Here is a 22,549-nt window from a genome sequence, read left to right on the forward strand (position 1 = left end):
GTGTTGAAGTTAAAGAGGATCAGAAGCTCATCCGTTCAGCTTCCACACATCATGTTTTCTGTCACTCTGCTGCTGCTGTTGGCAGCTGGATCCTGTAAGTCTCTCTAAATTTCTCCCAGTCAGCAAGTCTTCATTTGTAATTTCATAAATTGTTTATTTCTTTTACAGATGTGAGGTGTGAAACACTGACACAACCAGCTTCCATGACTGTACAACCAGGTCAACGTCTGACCATCACCTGCCAGGTGTCTTATTCTCTGAGCAGCTACTGGACAGCTTGGATCAGACAGCCTGCAGGGAAAGGACTGGAGTGGATTGGAATGAAATACACTGGAGGCTCATACTATAAAGATTCACTAAAGAACAAGTTCAGTATTGACTTAGATACTTCCAGTAACACAGTGACTCTGAATGGACAGAATATGCAGCCTGAAGACACGGCTGTGTATTACTGTGCGAGAGACCACAGTAACACAAACCATCAGCAGAACGGAACAAAAACTTCTCAGAGCCTGAAAACTTTAACATGAAGCCACCAGAGGAGGAGCTCTGAGACCACTAATGATTACAAGATTGATTCATTGTTTGAGAGACATGTGTAACATGCTACATAAAAATACAAATTTCACAATTCATTATGTCAAAAAAATATTTTGGGTAGTGAAATACTAACTTTTCTGTCTAAAAATATGACAGATTATATTCATTATTAATAATAACTGTATAGATGCAGATCTTCTGTTTCATTCTGTTTGAGCATTTCTGTGTGGAGTTTGCATGTTCTCCTCGATTATGCGTTGCTTCTCTTCAGGTTCTCCAGCTTCCTCTCAGTCTAAAGACATGCATGTTAGGTTCACTGGTCACTGTAAATTCCCACTATAGTTAGTGTAAGTGGTTTTTTTTGTCTTTGTTGGGCCTGTGATCGACTGGTGACCCCTGCTGCTCCAATAGGCTCCAGTGAGCCTGCATTGGTAGAAGCTGTTATAGAAAATAGATGGATGGACAGGTGTGTATGGTTAACTAGATGTATGCATTTGAATAAACATGTTCTTTTCCCCATATTAAATGTAGAACCTGTCCCTGAAGGAAATCACATTTGTCAAGAAATAGGGCACAGCCATGATTCCAGATTGCAGTTTATTAGTAATTTTCCCAGTCTGACAGTAAGGATGCAGCGTGGTTTAACTGATCAGCTTCATTGCAGATATTGATCACATAGAACTGTGACTGAAACTTCATCCTCTGAAACATCGACTGTTCAAACGTTCATATGCAAGTTTTCTACTTCTGAAACTGCTCCTGTGTTTAGACGATTAAAACTGACTGACTACAGCTATGAAAGACTTTTGAACATACAAAACATTTGTTTTACAAGTAAAATTTAAGGAAAAAATATGGGGGGCAGCTGGGGAGGGGGAAAAAACTCCAAAGCAAAACTTTAGCAAACCTGAAATATCTTCCACCTCTACATATCTGTCTGCAGTGATGACAGAACAGTGGACACTCGGGTTAACAGGATGGATAATAGAATCGCTCTGCTGTTAACTTTCAGCTAAACTCATCTGAAAATCATTCATTTGTGAAACCAACTTAATGCCAGCAATTTAAATCTGTTGGTTCTACGGGTGATGATGGTCAGACTCTGAGACAGTCTGAACCAGAATCTCACAAACTGACCATTAGAGCCTCTAGATAACACGTTCAGCAGCCATGAGATGGTCTGGATAATTTTAATGATTTTATTGTCTTGTCTTTTATTATTTAATGTTTTGACTTATCTTATGTTCAGCACTTTGTTCAGTGGCTGCTGTCATAAAGTGCTTTATAAATAAAGTTGGCTTGGATCAGACAGGGTTACGAGAAATGATTGGAGTGGATTAAACCAATCACCCTGCCCAATGGTCGCATTCAACACTACTCTTAATTAGTCCAAGGCTGGTTTACCATCTCCAGGTGGTGTTTAGAGAAAAATAAAATAATTTTTCCATCTTTCAGTATGTTGAACCTTAAGCTTAAATGTTTCCCAGCATACAAAGGGTGAGAAACATTATTGATTTCTCTTCAACCACAACAACTTATTTGTAGCTAGAAGACAAATGATTCTCTTCATGGTACGTCAGTGGACTGTTTCCCTCCTCCACATGTGATTGATACCAGTAATCACAGGCTTTGTTTGGGATTGTTAAAATTCTGTTTGATAACGTGGCAAGCGAGTGGGTGGGATGACAATGCCACCTGGGGGCTTTCACCCCAGGAAATTTATTAAAAAGGAGCCGCGAGTTCTACAAGCCCCAGGACCACAGATGGAGATATCAAGAGAGCTCAATTTGTTTAAAAAAAAAAAAAGAAAGTAAAAATTAAGTACACAATAAAAAAGGACTGCTAGTACTCCCCTCCGGTCACTGGAGGCTGGGGAAAATCCTGCACTAAAAACCCATACAACCTGCACAAAAAAAAAACAAAAAAAAACACACATAACAAAAAATTATAAGTCCAAAACAATAAAAAATGCAAACTAAAACGAAACTGTGCAAGTCCATAAAACCAGGTTGCTGCAAGGATGACCCAGCAGGAGCCCAGCTGTGCACTTAGTTCAGCCAGACAGAGTCCAGCAGGGAGAGTGTGTCCAAACAGGTGCTCAATGGAAATAAACCCGGACGAGACAGCGGAGCATTCCAAGACACCACAGCAAGATCTGCCTCATAGCACCCAGCCAACCTATACGTCAAAAAACAAAAACTTCAATGAGTTACATAATAAAACCATACAAAACTCTTGGTTAGAAATTCTACCCGTGGATGAAGCCTCTCCTGTCTGAAGGACGGAAAGGAAACGCAGCCAGACACTCGGCTCCTAGATGCAGGGAAAATGCAGTCTGGCCAGATGCCGAGGCACTGCAGCAGCCGAGAGGGGAAAGGAGAGTCCAGCTAACGAGGCACAGCTAATACAAGCTGCCCAAACCACGGCTGATAAACTGCCACACTGCGGACAAAGTTAAGCAGCTGTCACCCAAAGACAAAAAAACGTTGTTGAACACAGGTCACAGTAATGACACTTACGGTGGATCCAAAATAAAGATCTGGCAAGACGAGCCACGTCCACTGCCAACCAACTCCCAGAAGGAAAGAAACCACACACTAAGGAGCAGAGACCAGCCTGATCTGCAATCTGTCAAGCCCGGCTCGTGAGAGACTTGACAAACAAGACGCGGAACAACGAGGGATGCCAATTACAGAGATTTATTTAGAAAAGGTGCCTAAAGTAACTTAACAGTGTAACCTATGTGTACAATCTGTAGCATCAGTCGTGCGTGGAAGTGTTGGTTGTAGAGAGGTGTTGAGTGGGAAAGCTAAAGTGGAAGAACTAATGAGTGCACAAACAAAGGACACAGAGTGCTGCAAGTGAGCAGGCCGGCGCGAGCAGAGAGAGCCCCGCAGGTGGAGAAGGCCTGGTATTTAAGCCCAAACGGGCCACGCCCCCGCCAGGTACCGCGGGAAGACCAGAGCAGCATACTGGCCACCTGAGAAACGGAGGACAGAGACGGAGAGAAGGAGGAGGAGGCAAAACAAGAGAGAGCGGGAAGCAAAAAGTAAAGTCCCCAGCGACGGACAAAATACAGCCCGCTCTGGGGTTGTCAATGGAAATAAACCCGGACGAGACAGCGGAGCATTCCAAGACACCACAGCAAGATCTGCCTCATAGCACCCAGCCAACCTATACGTCAAAAAACAAAAACTTCAATGAGTTACATAATAAAACCATACAAAACTCTTGGTTAGAAATTCTACCCGTGGATGAAGCCTCTCCTGTCTGAAGGACGGAAAGGAAACGCAGCCAGACACTCGGCTCCTAGATGCAGGGAAAATGCAGTCTGGCCAGATGCCGAGGCACTGCAGCAGCCGAGAGGGGAAAGGAGAGTCCAGCTAACGAGGCACAGCTAATACAAGCTGCCCAAACCACGGCTGATAAACTGCCACACTGCGGACAAAGTTAAGCAGCTGTCACCCAAAGACAAAAAAACGTTGTTGAACACAGGTCACAGTAATGACACTTACGGTGGATCCAAAATAAAGATCTGGCAAGACGAGCCACGTCCACTGCCAACCAACTCCCAGAAGGAAAGAAACCACACACTAAGGAGCAGAGACCAGCCTGATCTGCAATCACTCAGATAGGTTGGACCCATTAGCAGCTTCAGATTTGAGTCAGGAAATAAAGCTCCAATAGAATAAACCACTATTTGCTAATCAGAGGGTTCCTGGTTTACTCAGCCTTCTTAGTCGTTGCATCATTTCTGTGCAAGACATTGAACCCCTGATGGACCCAAAAGATTCCACTTTATGAGTCTATGGAATATGGATCTCTGTTAAATGTATATTTGTATAAATGGATATGAATTCTAGTGTAAAGCAATCTGAGGTCAACAAGACTAGAAAATCATTAATGCAGCAGTAATTTCTACTCTTAGTCTGAGGTTTACTGTCTCAAAGGAAAACAGCAGAGAGCAGCTGTTTCTGCAGAGGATCAGTCTGTAAACTAAAAACGGCTGAATTTCCTCAGAATATACCGAACAATCAACAGTATCATGCTGATGTGGACAGAACTTGTTAGAACAGTTATACAGTTTGTTTTTAAGATGTGTTCAAAGCCTGTCACTTTGAAGGTTTTGTAGATTTAAAAATGTCATTTTACAAACAGCATGATGATGAAACAACCATTTCTGTAATGTATTAGTACATATTCTGTAATAACTGGGGATTTTAGGGGAATGGCTTTCCGCCTGTAAATTTTCATTACTTTAACCTCCTGTAGCATAAGTAGCCGAGTTAAAAGGAAGTCCATGTTTTCTTTCTTGTGAGGAGGAGTCAATGCAAAACTTGAATAAAATCCACGTCTACTTATGTGACTGCACTGATGGTAAAACAGAACTGTGGGCTCAGAGTTTTACATGATGGATTATAGAACAGGGCTGCTGTTTTTATCTATTTGCTGGGCAGGTGAAGATGAGTAATAATCAGGATCTCCAAAACTTTTATATGTGTTATCATTATATTTCATGACATGTATCTTCTCTCTGGTGTTACAGGCGTTGATCGTCAGAATCTGAACCAGTAGTTAAAGGTCCTGGAGAATCCCACAGACTGACCTGTACAGCTTCTGGATTCTCATTCAGCAGCTACTGGATGGGCTGGGTCAGACAGGCTCCTGGAAAAGGACTGGAGTGGGTTGCCACTCTTGATAGTGGCAGTGGTAGCAGCAAGTACTACTCTCAGTCAGTCAGGCCGGTTTACTATCTCCAGAGACAACAACAAACAGCAGGTGTATCTGCTGATGAACAGTCTGAAGACTGAGGACACAGCAGTGTATTACTGTGTCAGAGAAACACACTGACTGAAGCTGGTTGAGCAGCTGTACAAAATTTTGCAGCAGTTTTGTGCTGATATTTAAAGCTGCAATTTTATTTCATATTTAGATACTGATTTTAAATCTAAAAATATTTAAACTATTTTCTCAAGGATTTTAGACATAAAGCGGAGGTTGGATTTAGTTCTATAATTAGAAAACACTTCTGGATTGAAAGTTGTTTTTTTAAAGTAAAGGTTTAAAGTACATTGAGATACATGTCAATAGAGATACTTTGATCAGATTCAGTACAGATGTATTAACTAATGGAAAATCTTTCTTAATAGTCTGGATGGGATGGGGTCCAAAGTGCAAGTTGAAGCTTTAGATTAAGGTAATATTTTGGTAAACTCAGAGAGCTGTACAGGACAGAAATGATGTCAGTCCTGCTGATGATCTGTGAGACATGCTGGATAAAAAGTTTTCTGCTTTGCAAAACTTTTTGGCTGAAATTGAATGTTTTCTGTGTTATGCATGAATGGCCCAGTTGAATAGCTAAAGGCTGTTTATTACATTAACTATGTGAAAATCTGCTGTGAAAAGTAAACAGAAACTCTACAAAACAAAATACAACATTAAGAAACACTATAGAATATTGTTGAATATATAAAAATGTTTCAGTACATGAAAACGTAGTTAATGCTTTTGTGTGGAAACATTATTCTGAGTTAATTTTAACACCTAAATAGACCTTACAGCTCATAGAATTGTGTCAGTAAACTGCTGGAAAAAAAGAAATGTGTTTGTCTTTAGTGAGTTGTTCTCAGGTTCTGTTATCGTTCCATAGTTGATAATCCTGGAAATCTTTGTTTTATAAACGACAAACCTCTGTTTTGTTCTACTTTTTTATTCTGAATGTTTTCTCAATTATTTATAATTACCAGTTTCGTCTAAATTTTTTGTAATTAAACATGGATATTTTGCAAAACATAAAACACATCACACAGTAAAAACAATTCATCGTCAATGAAAACATCTGCAATAAATCCTAAAAATTTTGCTTTTTAAATGCAGTTTTTCGTTATTACATGTTTTCTTTAGTTTTTTTTTGTTTATCTTTTAAAGAAACAGACACTACACACCATTACGTTTCACTACAGTAAATAAAGCGTGTTTATTAATATTTCCAGCACCTTAGTTAAGAATAGTTATCTTTAAAATTTCCTGACATAACAAATATGAAGGATTGACCATAAATCCTCAGTTTTACCAGTTTTCTGGAGTCCAGGTGTCTCCTTCCTGTGAGGAGGAGTTTATGCAAAACCTGAACCTTTATTTAACTGAACAGACAGAGATCAGTGGACACATGCAGCAGTTTAACAAGATGGACAGTAGAACTGTGATACTGCTTCTGACCATCTGCTGGGAAGTACATTGACTGTACTACAGTCAAATTAACAACTTAAAACACAAATAATTTATTTTTCAAATACATAAATTCTATACTACTATATTAAATACTACTACACGTGTATTTGAATGAATATTTATTCAATATGTCATTAATCACACTAATATTAATGAATCAAAAATGTTTAACTTGTAAATAAAAAACATGAATTACATGAAGTAATTTAGAAAAGAAAAAGAAACTAAACATGTTTCATAATGAGATTAAAAAAACAACATAAATAAATGGAACATCAACAAGATAAAAACACTTTTCTTATGTGCATAAAAACGTTTAAAATGCAGTGAACAGAATAACACTGTATAAACTGTAGTTTACATAAAAACTTTTTCTCCAAATGCTTCTTTAAAGTTTTCTTTTACGCTCAATAAGAACATCATCCTACACACCAACACAGCTCTCTAATGTTGAGTAAACTGGTTGGTCAAGTTTCAGCATCTCACTTGAAAACAGTTTTTTTCCTGAAAAGACAAACAAATTTCTTCACATGTAACTAATTATAATAACTACCTATAGATCCTCAGTTTTATCAGTTATCAGAGTCCAGTTTTCTCTGTGAGGAGGAGTTTATGCAAAACCTGAACCTTTATTTAACTGAACAGACAGAGATCAGTGGACACATGCAGCAGTTTAACAAGATGGACAGTAGAACTGTGTTACTGCTTCTAACCGTCTGCTGGGCAGGTAAAGAGTTTAACTAAAACTAGCAGCTTTAAGAAAGTAACAACATGATTATTTAGTTAATGAAAAGATTACTGAGGCACTCAAGAAGATGGAAGATAAAAAGCCTTTATTAACTCATGGCTAATCTATTAAAAAACACATCCACGCCAACGCGTTTCAGCCTAAGGGGCCTTCATCAGGGCGAGTGGCAAAAAGTTTGTCTGGTAGCTTAATTCTTGAATATATAGAGACAATCACCAGCAGCTGCTCTGTGTGGGCAGGTAAATGGTCACATGGTACCCGTGGCCTGCCAATGACAATCACAGTCAGATTCTTTGAACAACAGGTTAACACAGCATAATATAACAAGATTTAACAGATATGTATAGAAACATCATATATCAACTAAAAAATAAATAAATATTGGTTATTTCTTCTTTAAGGAACCACAGATTAATCAATTACATTACAGGACCATTACAAAAAAGGAGACACTACTCCCAGCCAAGCCGCATTTAGCTCTTATGTACAGCAAGACACAATAAGAACATCATTCAGGCCTAAGTCCACCTTTACACCAAATGTTTGTAATCACACCCTAAATACTTTCTATAAAAAGGTGACATATGAAGTTGACCAACTCTTTGCATCCAAGAGAAAGGTGGAATATAACCTGACAAAAGAAGAAACAGATGCATTGAAATGGCTGTCAGCCAATGAGAACATCATTATTAAAAGAGCTGATAAAGGTGGAGCTGTAGTGGTTTAGGGCAGAGACCAATACATCACAGAGGCCATGAGACAGTTAAAGAATGGTGAGTATTATGAATCTTTATTGTCCAATCCAATAGAACAAATGAAAACTGAACTTATGGAAATACTTGGACATGCGAAAAATGAAGAATGGATTTCACAAAAAGAACATGACTTCTTAGGCTGTAACTGCCCCCGACTTCCTTCATTCTACATGCTTCCTAAAGTACACAAAAACTTGGAGAACCCACCTGGAAGACCAATCATCAGTGGTAACGAATCAATTACAGAACCAGCATCTCAATTTGTTGACTTTTTCATTAAGCCCTTTGTCTTAGAACTGCCATCTTTTATTCAGGACAGTACTCATGTATTAAATAAAATCAAGGACATAAAGAACATTGGACCCTCTCTTCTAGCCACTATGGATGTTGAAGCACTTTATACCAATATTGATCACAAAGAACGACTAGAGGCATTATCACACTACTTGGAAAAGAGACATCCGGAGCAGATGCCCCCTTCAGCTGTCATCCTTCAACTGGCTGAATGGACCTTACATAATAATGTGTTTTTGTTCCAGAATCAATTCTTCAGACAAAAAAAAGGTACAGCAATGGGTGCTTGTTTCGCACCTAATTATTCTAACCTGTTTATGGGAGCATGGGAAGAAAAATTTATTTACTCTGACCTCAATACCTATCTAAACAATATTATATGGTGGGGTAGATATATTGATGATATCATCCTACTTTGGTCTGGTTCGGAAGCCGAATTACTTCAATTCCATTCATATCTGAACAATACTAATAAGAATCTAAAGCTCAGCTTAGATTTCTCCTCATCTGTAATTAACTTCCTAGATCTTAAAATCTCTAAAGATATCAACGGTGATTTACACACTTCTATTTTTAGGAAACCGACAGATCGCAATACCATTCTTAGAGCAGACAGCTTCCATCCTCCTTGGCTAATTGATAATATTCCGTTTGGTCAGTTTCAGAGGCTGAAACGTATATGCGATACAGAAGAAGAGTTTGAAAGCAATGCACAAGACATGAGCCAAAGATTTAAAAATAGAGGTTATAAACAACAAACTATACTCAAAGCTTTCAATAAAGCTAAAAGTCTCCCTAGAGAACAGCTGCTGGTCCCTAAACAAAAGGATCTATTGAACTCTAATCAAGTATACTTTGTGACTCAATACAGCAATGACGCTAATCAAATTAAACAAATTGTTAAAAGAAATTGGGATATATTGAAAAGTGACAGTGTCCTAAGAGAAGCTCTTCCAGACTCTCCAACGATAAGTTTCAGAAAAGCCCCGACCGCTGGTTAAAAGTCACCTTGCCCCTTTAAAACAAAAAACTTGGCTGCCTACCATTAAAGGTAACCACAAGTGTGGACATTGCAACCACTGTAGCAACATGATTAATGCTAACTACTTTACAGACGTATCATCCAGTCGTAAGTTTGACATTAAGTCATTTATTAATTGCAATACTTCATATGTAGTATACAGACTAGAATGTCCATGTGGTTGCTTCTACATCGGAAGAACAAAGTGCAAATTAAAAGCAAGGTTGGCTGAACATAAACATGCAATTAGAACTGGTAACCTACAATATCCTATGGCTGTTCACTATCTTGATGCTAACCATGGTAATTGTAATTCATTGAAGGTATCTGGAATAGAGCATATAGAAAACCCAATCAGAGGTGGAGACAGACTTAAAAAACTCTTACAAAGAGAGGCATTTTGGATTTACACATTAAAAGCGACACAGTACCCAGGTTTGAATGGGGAACTGGATTTTTCTCCTTTTTTTTAATGGTCCTGTAATGTAATTGATTGATCTGTGGTTCCTTAAAGAAGAAATAACCAATATTTATTTATTTTTTAGTTGATATATGATGTTTCTATATATATCTGTTAAATCTTGTTATATTATGCTGTGTTAACCTGTTGTTTAAAGAATCTGACTGTGATTGTCATTGGCAGGCCACGGGTACCATGTGACCATTTACCTGCCCACACAGAGCAGCTGCTGGTGATTGTCTCTATATATTCAAGAATTAAGCTACCAGACAAACTTTTTGCCACTCGCCCTGATGAAGGCCCCTTAGGCTGACACGCATTGGCGTGGATGTGTTTTTTAATAGATTAGCAATGAGTTAATAAAGGCTTTTTATCTTCCATCTTCTTGAGTGCCTCAGTAATCTTTTCATTAATTCTACTGGATCCCATAACTGAAGAGCACCAGAGGAATACCACCATTTTCTACACCCAAGCAGCACTCCAGGCACTTTTCTTTTTTCCATGATTATTTAGTTGTTTTGTTTTAACTGAACTTTTGGTTTCACATTTTTTGTAATGAATTTATTAACATAAAATTATTTCTCTGTTTTTTAATGGTCAGACTTTGAAAGAATCTGAACCGGTGGTTAAAAACCCTGGAAGTTCCCACAGACTGACCTGTACAGCTTCTGGATTTGACTTCAGCAGCTCCTGGATGGCCTGAATCAGACAGGCTCCTGGAAAAGGACTGGCGTGGATTGCTATTATAGAATATGATAGTGATAGAATCTTCTACTCTCAGTCAGTCCAAGGTCGGTTTATCATCTCCAGAGAAAACAGCAAACAGCAGGTGTATCTGCAGATGAACAACCTGAAAACTGAAGATTCTGCTGTTTATTATTGTGCTCGAGAGCCACAGTGACTGAAGACAGAAAAGAAGCTGTACAAAAACCTCAGTGGCAATAAAGATCAAATTAATCTTATTTTCTCATGAAGATTAACAACATTAGCAAAATTGATTCATAGTATTTAATGAATTCACATCAATATACATGTTTTGAATATTTATTTGATAACCTGTTGTAGCATTAGTCCCCAAGACCTTGGTATCACCCAGAGCCTGCTCTCTCTATCTACATGTTTTACGACCCAGAGGAAATTCCTGTCCACCACCAGATGGACAATTGTTGACTTAACACTGAGTTCCCAACCTACACGAACTTTGCAATTAGAGGAAACTTGAATTGCCATCCGACCTGAAAACTCTAACTCATTAACTTCAAAAAGAAGAAACACTCTTAAGCTGAGTTAATTCAGGGCCAAGTGTCAACCGTACCAGGGAACATCTCAAATCTTTTGGTGATTAACAACATTTAAGGCCATCTTCCCCAGACATTCGCACATGTAAATCAACCTGAGATGGACCTTATGACGCCAGACCACATTTTTCCCCACAGATGGACTTTGTCAAGAAGTGTCAGAAATAACAACCCTTTTCTTACACGACTGTTTAACCTATAGTCTTCAAACTGCCTTTAATGTTTGAATTTTGACTGAAGACAGAAAAGAAGCTGTACAAAAACCTCTCTGGCAATAAAGATCAAATTAATCTAATTTTCCATCATTAACAACACCACAAAACTGATTCATGTATATAATGAATTCATAATAATTACACGTTTTGAATATTTATTTGATAACCACACAGTGAAAAAAAAAAAACATTCATTCTGTCAAAATATTCTTGAATAAAAAAGGCAGAATTACATGTTAGTTGAAGATAAGGCTGAATGCAGTTTTCATGATGCTTAAAAGAACATCGTCTCTAGGATTTAAAGAAAGGGGGGGCTTAGACCTCAAGAGATGACATACAAAGGTGCTTCTTTGTGGCATCAGTGGTAAAATCACGATGACAATCAGTTAAAAGCAACGATGAAGAGCAGTTATTGTAATGATCTCTAGCTACTGTAAAGTTATTTTAGACACAAAGCTGTGTGGGACACGAGGGAAGTTACCATGACCTCCTGCTCTTGTTAAGTACTTCTGTATAAAATGATGTAAATGCTAAATGTTTGAATACAGTGGTTGTAAAAAAAAAAAGAGTCTACCCCTACCGGAAAGAAAGATCCCGGACGAGCCCCCATTATGTTACGACCCATATCAGGGGTATGGAAGGGCGCAACATAAAAGCACGTTGAGGACAGGTGTAAAAGTCAACCAACACAGTTTATTGACATAAATGTAAAACAACAAATAAAACCTGTACCAAAAGATCTGTAACAAAAGATGGTAAAGTGTTGGGGTTAGTGAAACTGCTGAAATAAAGACAAAAGATTTAACCCAAAACCAAACACAAACACCACCGAGTAAAACCAAAACGTGTCCATACCTCGGGGTGAAAACGAAACGAACCAAAAAGCAGCAGTTCCAATAAACTAAAGGTGACAGTCGTCACAAACAAAACCTAACCTAGCCCAACACACCAAAAACCAAAAACACGCAGAACAAAATGGCAGAACACAAACGAAGGGTGCAACAAAGCTTAGACCGAAACTGAGTGTATAACAAAAGGTGAGTCCAAACTAAACCGACTATAACTAAGTTCCCTAATGAGACCCGAACAGACCGCGGTGAAGTTGGTTTTAGGTTGGATATTCGACAGACATTCATCATTTCGTGTTCAATAGCTTCCGTTTCACGCGACCAAAACACGCAATTCCTGACCTGTATTATAGCACAAGATGAGACAAACAAGACACACCCCTTTTGATTCATTTTGAAAGCTCCTTCTGTTTTTTTATCATTTTTTTACAGTAAAAATATCAATATTTCTTCAATAGCTTCCAAAAATTGTGACCGAGGGGCCTCAAACCTCAACTAAAATATTCTATTAAGACACACAAACAAGACACACCCCTTTTGATTCATTTTGAAAGCTCCTTCTGTTTTTTATAATTTTTTACAGTAAAAATATCAATATTTCTTCAATAGCTTCCACAACTTGTGACCGAGGGGCCCCAAACCTCAACTAAAATATTCTACTGAGACACACAAACAAGACACACCCCTTTTGATTCATTTTGAAAGCTCCTTCTGTTTTTTATAAATTTTTACAGTAAAAATATCAATATTTCTTCAATAGCTTCGACATCATGTGACCGAGGGGCCCCAATCCTCTACTAAATTATTCTACTGAGACACACAAACAAGACACACCCCTTTTGATTCATTTTGAAAGCTCCTTCTGTTTTTTATAATTTTTTTACAGTAAAAATATCAATATTTCTTCAATAGCTTCCACATCATGTCACGGAGGGGCCCCAAACCTCAACTAAATTATTCTACTGAGACACACGAACAAGACACACCCCTTTTGATTCATTTTGAAAGCCCTTTCTGTTTTTTTACAAAATTTTTACAGTAATAAAATCAATATTTCTTCAATAGCTTCCACAAATTGTGACCGAGGGGCCCCAAACCTCAACTAAATTATTCTACTGAGACACACAAACAAGACACACCCCTTTTGATTCATTTTAAAAGCTCCTTCTGTTTTTTATAATTTTTTACAGTAAAAATATCAATATTTCTTCAATAGCTTCCACATCATGTGACCGAGGGGCCCGAAACCTCAACTAAATTATTCTACTACGACACACAAACAAGACACACCACTTTTGATTCATTTTGAAAGCTCCTTTTGTTTTTTATATTTTTTTTACAGTAAAAATATCAATATTTCTTCAATAGCTTCCACATCATGTGACCGAGGGGCCCCAAACCTCAACTAAATTATTCTACTACGACACACAAACAAGACACACCCCTTTTGATTCATTTTTAAAAGCTCCTTCTGTTATTTATAATTTTTTACAGTAAAAAAATCAATATTGCTTCAATAGCTTTCACATCATGTGACCGAGGGGCCCCAATCCTCTACTAAATTATTCTACTGAGACACACAAACAAGACACACCCCTTTTGATTCATTTTGAAAGCTCCTTCTGTTTTTATAATTTTTTTACAGTAAAAATATCAATATTTCTTCAATAGCTCCAGCAGACACCCAGCCTGCTGGGGGGGACCACTAGCGCCCCAGTCACAGACACACCCAGCCAGCCTGCTGCTGCGTCAGGTCCGCATGACCTCCAGCAGACATCCAGCAGGCACCAAGCCTCCGGAAGACATCCAGGGCCCAAGTCACACTCCTCCCCAGCCAGCCTGCTGCAGCTGGAGGCCCGCACCCAGCTGGCTAGAGGACAACCAGAGTCCCCGAGCCCTTCCTGGCTGCCGCGGAGCCGGTTGCGGAGCCGGTCGCGGCGCACCACCGCGGAGGAAATGCGCCCGGCGAGGGCCAGCCAGCGCCGGGGAGAGGTCCCCGCCGCCTGCCCCCCGAGAGGAGAAGCGGCCCTTCGCCGAGAGGCATGGGTAACCCGTTGAACCCCACTCGTGATATGGATTGGGGATTGCAATTATTTCCCATGAACGAGGAATTCCCAGTAAGCACGGGTCTTAAACTCGCGTTGATTAAGTCCATGCCCTTTGTACACACTGCCCGTCACTACTACCGATTGGATGGTTTAGTGAGGTCCTCGGATAGGCCCCGCCGGGGTCGGTCACGGTCCTGGCGGAGCTCTGAGATGACGATCAAACTTGACTATCTAGAGGAAGTAAAAGTCGCAACAAGGTTTTCGTAGGTGAACCTGCAGAATGATCATTAACGGTTGAGCGCCCCACGCGGGGCCTCTCCAACCAGCCAAACCTGCCGAGGGGACGGACCCCGGCTCTCTCCCCAAGAGCCCCAGGGCCTGCCCCGAGGCTCCACAGTGGATGAACCAGCGTGACAGGATGGAGGCGTGCGTGCCCGAGCTCTCCTGTGGGCGGAAGAGGGGTCCCTCCAGGGTCCCCCTCTCTCCGTCCCGGTGCCCTCGGGTCCCGTCGCGTCTCCCCTACCTCCTCCGACCCTTCCCTGCTGCAAACTCCACCCTGGTCCGAGCCCCGGCCAGCCCGTCGGACTCCCTGGCTCAGCCCCCTCTCCGGCACGACCCCTCGCTCCGCAGCGCGCGCACTCCCACCAGCCCGTCCGAGGGCCTGACGGTCCTGCCGTCGGGGCGGCGTCCACTCAGAGCGGGCCCGACCTGCGTCTGGCGGAGACCCGGTCAGGGCTCTGCACTCGGAACCTCTCGAACGGTCTCACCCTGGCCGTCCCGCTGCGCGCCTCCGGGTACCCAACTCTGCTCCATCCTCCGGAGGGAGCCAGGGGGGTTTAATGTCTCCACCCTGGGGACCGGCGCTTACCCCGTCCTTGACGGGGGGGCCCGGCCCGAGATGCGGAGCGCCTGGGCAGTTCGCTGAACCTGTCCAACCCCCAGTCTCGGAAGCTTGGCCTCCAACCTGAAAACGAAAACTGTACAACTCTTAGCGGTGGATCACTCGGCTCGTGCATCAATGAAGAACGCAGCTAGCTGCGAGAACTAATGTGATTTGCAGGACACATTGATCATCGACACGTTGAACGCACATTGCGGCCCCGGGTTCCTCCTGGGGCTACGCCTGTCTGAGGGTCGCTTTGCCATCAATCGGAGGAGCCTCTCCTCCGCGGCTGGGGCTGTTGCAGGCCGCCTACGGCGCGCCTTCATCCCCCTAAGTTCAGACCTTCCGGGACGCCTGGTGTGGCCCCCTCCAAGCATTCGCTCCGTCCGACCCACCCTCTCTCCCTCCTTCCCCGGCTCCGTGGAAGAGGCGCCACTCCCGTCGAGCCCCTGGCATGAGTCGGGCGCGGCTGCCGGTGGACCCTCCAGTCTCCGAGCTGACCGCGTTACGCGTGCGAACCACAGGGAAAACTCGGCGAGAGCTGACTGCCCTTAGTGGGGGACTGTGGGGTGCCGGACGGCTGAGGCACGCAGGGGGGGGGTGCCCGCTCCCGAGCCTGCCTGCCGTCGCAGCGGGGAACCCGGCTGATCCCGAGCTCCGTGAGCCTCCCCTCCTCCGGGGAGCCACGCCTGGGGGTTGGGGGGGGGGGGGTGACCTCCCCAACCCCTAACCCACTTCGAATACAACCTCAGTCGGTCAGGGGCCTGAGTCCTTCTGATGGAGACTCAGCCCGTGGACGGTGTGAGGCCGGTAACGGCCCCCGGCACGGTCTTCTCGGAGTCGGGTTGTTTGGGAATGCAGCCCAAAGTGGGTGGTAAACTCCATCTAAGGCTAAATACCGGCACGAGACCGATAGTCGATAAGTACCTTAAGGGAAAGTTGAAAAGAACTTTGAAGAGAGAGTTCAAGAGGGTGTGAAACCGTTAAGAGGTAAACGGGTGGGGTCCGCGCAGTCCGCCCGGGGGATTCAACCCGACGGGTCAGGGACGGCCGCCCGGTGCGGAAGGATCCCCGCCGCTTCTCCTCTCGGGGGGCAGGCAGCGGGGACCTCTCCCCGGCGCTGGCTGGCCCTCGCCGGGCGCATTTCCTCCGCGGTGGTGCGCCGCGACCGGCTCCGCGACCGGCTCCACGGCAGCCAGGAAGGGCTCGGGGACTCTGGTTGTCCTCTAGCCAGCTGGGTGCGGGCCTCCAGCTGCAGCAGGCTGGCTGGGGAGGAGTGGGACTTGGGCCCTGGAGGTCCTCCAGCAGGCCGGGTGCCTGCTGGATGTCTGCTGGAGGTCATGCGGACCTGACGCAGCAGCAGGCTGGCTGGGTGTGTCTGTGACTGGGGCGCTAGTGGTCCCCCCCAGCAGGCTGGGTGTCTGCTGGAGCTATTGAAGAAATATTGATATTTTCACTGTAAAAAAATTATAAAAACAGAAGGAGCTTTCAAAATGAATCAAAAGGGGTGTGTCTTGTTTGTGTGTCTTAGTAGAATAATTTAGTAGAGGTTTGGGGCCCCTCGGTCTCATGATGTGGAAGCTATTGAAGAAATATTGATATTTTTACTGTAAAAAAATTATAAAAAACAAAAGGAGCTTTCAAAATGAATCAAAAGGGGTGTGTCTTGTTTGTGTGTCTTAGTAGAATAATTTAGTTGAGGTTTGGGGCCCCTCGGTCACAATTTGTGGAAGCTATTGAAGAAATATTGATATTTTTACTGTAAAAAAAATATAAAAAACAAAAGGAGCTTTCAAAATGAATCAAAAGGGGTGTGTCTTGTTTGTTTGTCTCAGTAGAATAATTTAGTTGGGTTTGGGGCCCCTCGGTCTCATGATGTGGAAGCTATTGAAGAAATATTGATATTTTTACTGTAAAAAATTATAAAAAACAGAAGGAGCTTTCAAAATGAATCAAAAGGGGTGTGTCTTGTTTGTGTGTCTCAGTAGAATAATTTAGTAGAGGATTGGGGCCCCTCGGTCACATGATGTGAAAGCTATTGAAGCAATATTGATTTTTTTACTGTAAAAAATTATAAATAACAGAAGGAGCTTTCAAAATTAATCGAAAGGGGTGTGTCTTGTTCGTGTGTCTCAGTAGAATAATTTAGTTGAGGTTTGGGGCCCCTCCGTGACATGATGTGGAAGCTATTGAAGAAATATTGATATTTTTACTGTAAAAAAATGATAAAAAACAGAAGGAGCTTTCAAAATGAATCAAAAGGGTTGTGTCTTGTTTGTCTCATCTTGTGCTACAATACAGGTCAGGAATTGCGTGTTTTGGTCGCGTGAAACGGAAGCTATTGAACACGAAATGATGAATGTCTGTCAAATATCCAACCTAAAACCAACTTCACCGCGGTCCCGAACAGCCAGGAGTAACCCTGCTGTAGACACAAAAAGGTCTAGCACCAAAAGGACCACCATGTAGCACAGCGAACACCCAGTAAAGCAATGCCACCATACATCTGCCAACCAAGAGAAAAGGCTGCCCATGCTAAACAGCCTCTCTCATCTAAAGTGAGGGGGAAGCAGCCTGTGCAGCCAGCTTCTCCCTGTGGCTGCCAGATCTGTATTTCTGCCAGATTCGTATTTTTGTCGACTGCGCATGCGCATCGCGGCGGCCATCTTGGACGCTGAAATACGGCAACACCGTCTAGTCAAATCTGTGTGGTAGACGCTTTTTAGCTTATGGTGAACAACTTTTTTTGCCTCTTTTTGCAGTGCATTATAACAAGTGCATAACCTGTTTGCAGCTAACTGTTAGCTTAAGGTACAAACCTTTCATTAAAAAGTTGTCAACAACACGCCGAATGTCGGCTTTTTCTGTTGGACCCAAGCTGGGATGAAACACGCCATCAGCCATGAAGGCTTGAACATTGTTGAAGAAGACAAATCCCCTCATCGCGAAGCTGCAAAAAGAGGCAAAAAAAGTTGTTCACCATAAGCTAAAAAGCGTCTACCACACAGATTTGACTAGACGGTGTTGCCGTATTTCAGCGTCCAAGATGGCCGCCGCGATGCGCATGCGCAGTCGACAAAAATACGAATCTGGCAGAAATACAGATCTGGCAGCCACGCTCCCCTCTCGATTACACACGGCAGCAGCTCTTTATTTCCTGGTGTCCAGGAAGCTGCAAGGCGATTGGCTCAAAGGCCAACCAATCAGAGGGAAGGAGATTGATAGACAGCCAATGCAGCCAGTCCAAAGACACATCAGGGTTCAGCCTTTCTCAGGCTGAACAAGTCCCAGCTGTTGGCAATGAACATCACTGAGCTCACGTCCTTAAGGGGACGTAACAGTGGTGGAAAAAAGTTTTCAGACACCCTCATCATTTGTGAAATTTTGCATTCAGTTTCACTCTTAAGTGTTCCAAGTACATTTTTTTTAGTACAGTCAAAATACTGAAATCCTAAAAAGCTGTTCAAAACCTTTTTTTTTTCATTTTAAAATATTTCATGATAACATTGACATTGTGTAAAATTTTAATTGTGTTCAAAAACGTCTTCCACCACTGTAAACCAGCCTCATAATTCCACTTCCTGTTAGATAACTTGCAGTCCTGTTTTTCTATCACTGGGGTCACTCACATTCATTTTTACAGTCAATAAAATGACTTATTAACCTGTTTTTTCTTTTCTTCTTAGGTTTTTTTTTTTTTTTTTGGACAATGGGAGGAAGTAATTTATGCACAGGGAGAACATGAAGTCCACGTAAAAAGTCTCCAGCCAAGACTGAACCATGAACCTTCTTGCTGTGATGCAACTAAGCACCGAGCAGCCTGTCACAGGTCACCGTTGCTGCTCTGCATGACTGATTCAACCAGGAGATGATTTTACTCTGTAGTTTTACTTTCATGTAGAATAAAATAGAATAATCCAGGAGTTATTTTAAAGCTTGTAGTGAAATCTGACCACGTAGAAGTATAGAAAAAGATCAAACTTTTAATTTACTCTTTATAAATTACAAACTTATCTGGGCTGCCTTCACCTTCATTATCACCACAGAAATGAATAACATGGATCTTGTGGGCAGCTGTTCAGTATCATCTGTCTGATCCTCTGGCTTTGTTTCTTAAATCAGACCCACTAGTGGAAAGAGTTTCTTCTTCTTTCTCATCTGAAAAAAAAGACAACATCTGCTTCACCTTCTCTGTCTCTGGATCTCTGTGTCCTCTTTAATGGCAGCTCAACATCATTTTAGCTGTTTAACTTAACTTTAACTTCACATTTTGAGGGTCAGACTTCCTGCTAAATCCTTCAGACTTAGTCCTCAGTAGATGTCTCTGTCCTCTCTGTCCCTGTCCTGTCTCAGTCTGGATACAGGTGACAGAAGTAGGGTTTTTCTTTTTTTTTTTTTTTTTTCCTTTTTTACTGATGATAACAGCTACAGAACAAATTGGTATCTATTTTCAGAACTAACAAAAAATAACAGAACTCAGCATCTTGCACAGAGGTTTACATTTAAGAAAAGTACTTACACATAAACTAAACAAACTCCATACTTTTAGATTAAAAATGTTTATCTAATTCTAATTCTAATTCTTTATTTTTAAGGATTAATTTTCAGCTTTATAGCACAAGGCGGTATGTGATATTTTATATTTATTTAATTATGTATATTTTTATTTCCAAACAAGTGACATATATAATGTCCATTCCCACTGGACATCCATAACACTGTCTCCCTCCTCAGAATTCAAAATTAAACTGATCAGGAAATTATACTATTAATAACATTGTCCCATGTTTTTTTTTTTTCCTGTATTGTTTTGTTGTTATTTTTATTTTCTGCTTGTTTCTTCTTTTATTGTACAATGTCCTTAAGTGATCTGAAAGGTGCTTCTAAACAAAACAATTATATTAATATTATTATTTTTTAGCATTTTTATCTATTTTTTTATTATTATTATACTCTAATCCAATGATGAACTAACCAACTTCAAATTGAAAAAGTCAATTATTTTATTGGCATTTCATTAATAATAATAATAATAATAATGATAATGACAGCATAACTTATACATTTATAATTATTATACATTAACAGTTTTTTTTTTTTAAGTTTTGTTCATAAATTGCTATAAAGCCTTTTAGAGACTCCTTGTCATTTTTTTTAAAGAGAACTATTAAATAGTGCTTTCTTTTTCATAAATTTATGTAAACTACTACAAATAAAGAAATCTTCAAATGCAATGCTTATAATCAGAAAAAAAGAAAATCAGCATGTTTTGGTTTGGTGTGATAAAGGAATATAAATATTTTTCATGGTCTAGATGAATGTTTTATTCGAGTTTTGTACAAAAATGTTATTTTTATAGAGTTTGTTTTAAATTGGGGTTTGATTTGTTGTCATTAGCTTTAGATCCACAAAGTTGAGTCATAAGTTTCTGTTTTCTGATAAAGTTAGAGGGGTTTTAAGGGCTTTTAGGCGTATTCTTTAGGCCATCATTAGGACTTACTCATATTCTTCTGGGACTAAAACTTAAAAGTGGCTGAAACTGGCAGAACAAAACTTCTTCGAAACAACAGCTTCATCTGTCAGCTTTATTTGCAGATCAAGTGTGAAAAGCTCATATTAAAACAGAGACACTATCTGTATTATACAAATTTGTGATACAAATAAAAAATTAATCAATCTATATGTTTAGTACTGCATATAGTAAAATAGGGAAAAAAGAAAAATTTAATATGTTTACTAGAAAATTAAATAACAGTCAAACAAAGTATTTCAGTCTGCTGGAGTGTTCTATCTGGGTGTAATAACTCATTTACAGATTTTTATGATGAATTTATTCAGTAGTTTTGGAAAATTTGGACACAATTCACTCTACACTGATATTAAATGACTTGAACTGTGAGTATAGATTATTGGAAACAAAATGTTACACATTACTTGCAAGCAGCTCCCACACTCATGTCAGATAATGTGATTATGTTGTTCTTTAGATCAGCTTTAAAGTAAAAAGTAAAAGTCAAGTGGATATCTAGTAATACTAGATGTTGAATAATATTGTGAAAGAATATATTTTTCTACGTGTCAACGTGTCAATTTTAGTGACATTTTAAGGCCTATTTATGCTCAACACAGAAGACGGATACGCAGATGGACGGACAGTTTCCTCTTTTTTTATGTGGTTTATGTTCTAAATGTTTTTTTCTTTCTCTTTTTCTTCCTCTTTGAAACACCAAACTAGGGATTAGAGTTGCAAATTAGTTTCACACTTTATTTTCTTAATGCAAAACATAAGTTATAAATTATTTTGTCCATGATGAATAAAAAATGATAAAAATAGAAAAGAAAAAATAATATTTTCAGCATGTTTTATGAACTGATTTAACTTGAAGCCTTACACTCCATCTTAAATAACAACAAATTTGAAAGCATTGGTCAGTGTTTGTGTTTTTAACTTTTTAACTTGATACTCCTGTTAGTTGCTGATGCATCAAACAGAAATTGAACGTTACTGTTGTTATGATGATGTGTGTTAAAACTCCTCGATGCTTTTAACCACAACACATTTGCAAGGCTCATGTGATTCTTTGTTTAAGGATTAAATTTTGGCTTTATGGTGTAAGCTTACATGTGAAAGGACCTTTTCACAGTCTGACCTACCACAGTCCAAAACAATCACCTTATATGTTACAATAATTCAGCAATGTTTGTATTTTTATTTTATTTATTCAATGTATCATGTAGTTGTGGTTTGTTAGATAAATGTGTGTATCATTCAGCATCTAAAGCAGATCAATGTTTGGTTAATTTCTTCACTACAGAAGCCAGAAAATGTTTTAAAAAAAATCAACTTGTTAAAACTGTGTCAACAAGAGGACAGTTTGGTTCACTTACAGGCTGATGAAAAGAGGTCAGAACAGTGTGCAAATGTGTAAATGCTGCTACCTGGTGGGGAAAGTTGTTCTGTATACAATAGATAGATAGATAGATAGACAGACAGACAGACAGACAGACAGACAGATAGATAGATAGATAGATAGATAGATAGATAGATAGATCTGTGTTGGCATTAGTCCAAGAGGATCAGCTTTCAGCTTGTGGATCAAGTTACATGTTTGAAGGTTTGAAGCTGCACCAGGTCCAACCTTATAGACTTGTACTAAAACAAGAAGAAAAATAAAAAAGAACAATCTTATATATTTATTAATGATATG

General features: G+C 40.4%; 2 protein-coding genes and 1 non-coding gene across 3 annotated transcripts in view; all 3 read left to right on the forward strand.

Moving 5' to 3' along the window:
* The window catches only part of LOC121656110 (immunoglobulin gamma-1 heavy chain-like), a 343,586-nt gene that overhangs the window by 119,797 nt on the left and 201,240 nt on the right, over positions 1 to 22,549 (forward strand). The window lies entirely within an intron of this gene.
* Positions 1 to 22,549, forward strand: part of LOC121656377 (immunoglobulin mu heavy chain-like) — a 101,078-nt gene that overhangs the window by 50,823 nt on the left and 27,706 nt on the right. The gene's annotated exons all lie outside the window — the stretch shown is intronic.
* LOC121634838 lies at positions 15,442 to 15,595 on the forward strand. The gene has a single exon (XR_006009307.1). It is a non-coding gene; the product is annotated as a 5.8S ribosomal RNA (ribosomal RNA).

Source organism: Melanotaenia boesemani, chromosome 2 (assembly GCF_017639745.1).
Source record: "Melanotaenia boesemani isolate fMelBoe1 chromosome 2, fMelBoe1.pri, whole genome shotgun sequence".
NCBI classification, from domain to species: Eukaryota; Metazoa; Chordata; class Actinopteri; order Atheriniformes; family Melanotaeniidae; genus Melanotaenia; species Melanotaenia boesemani.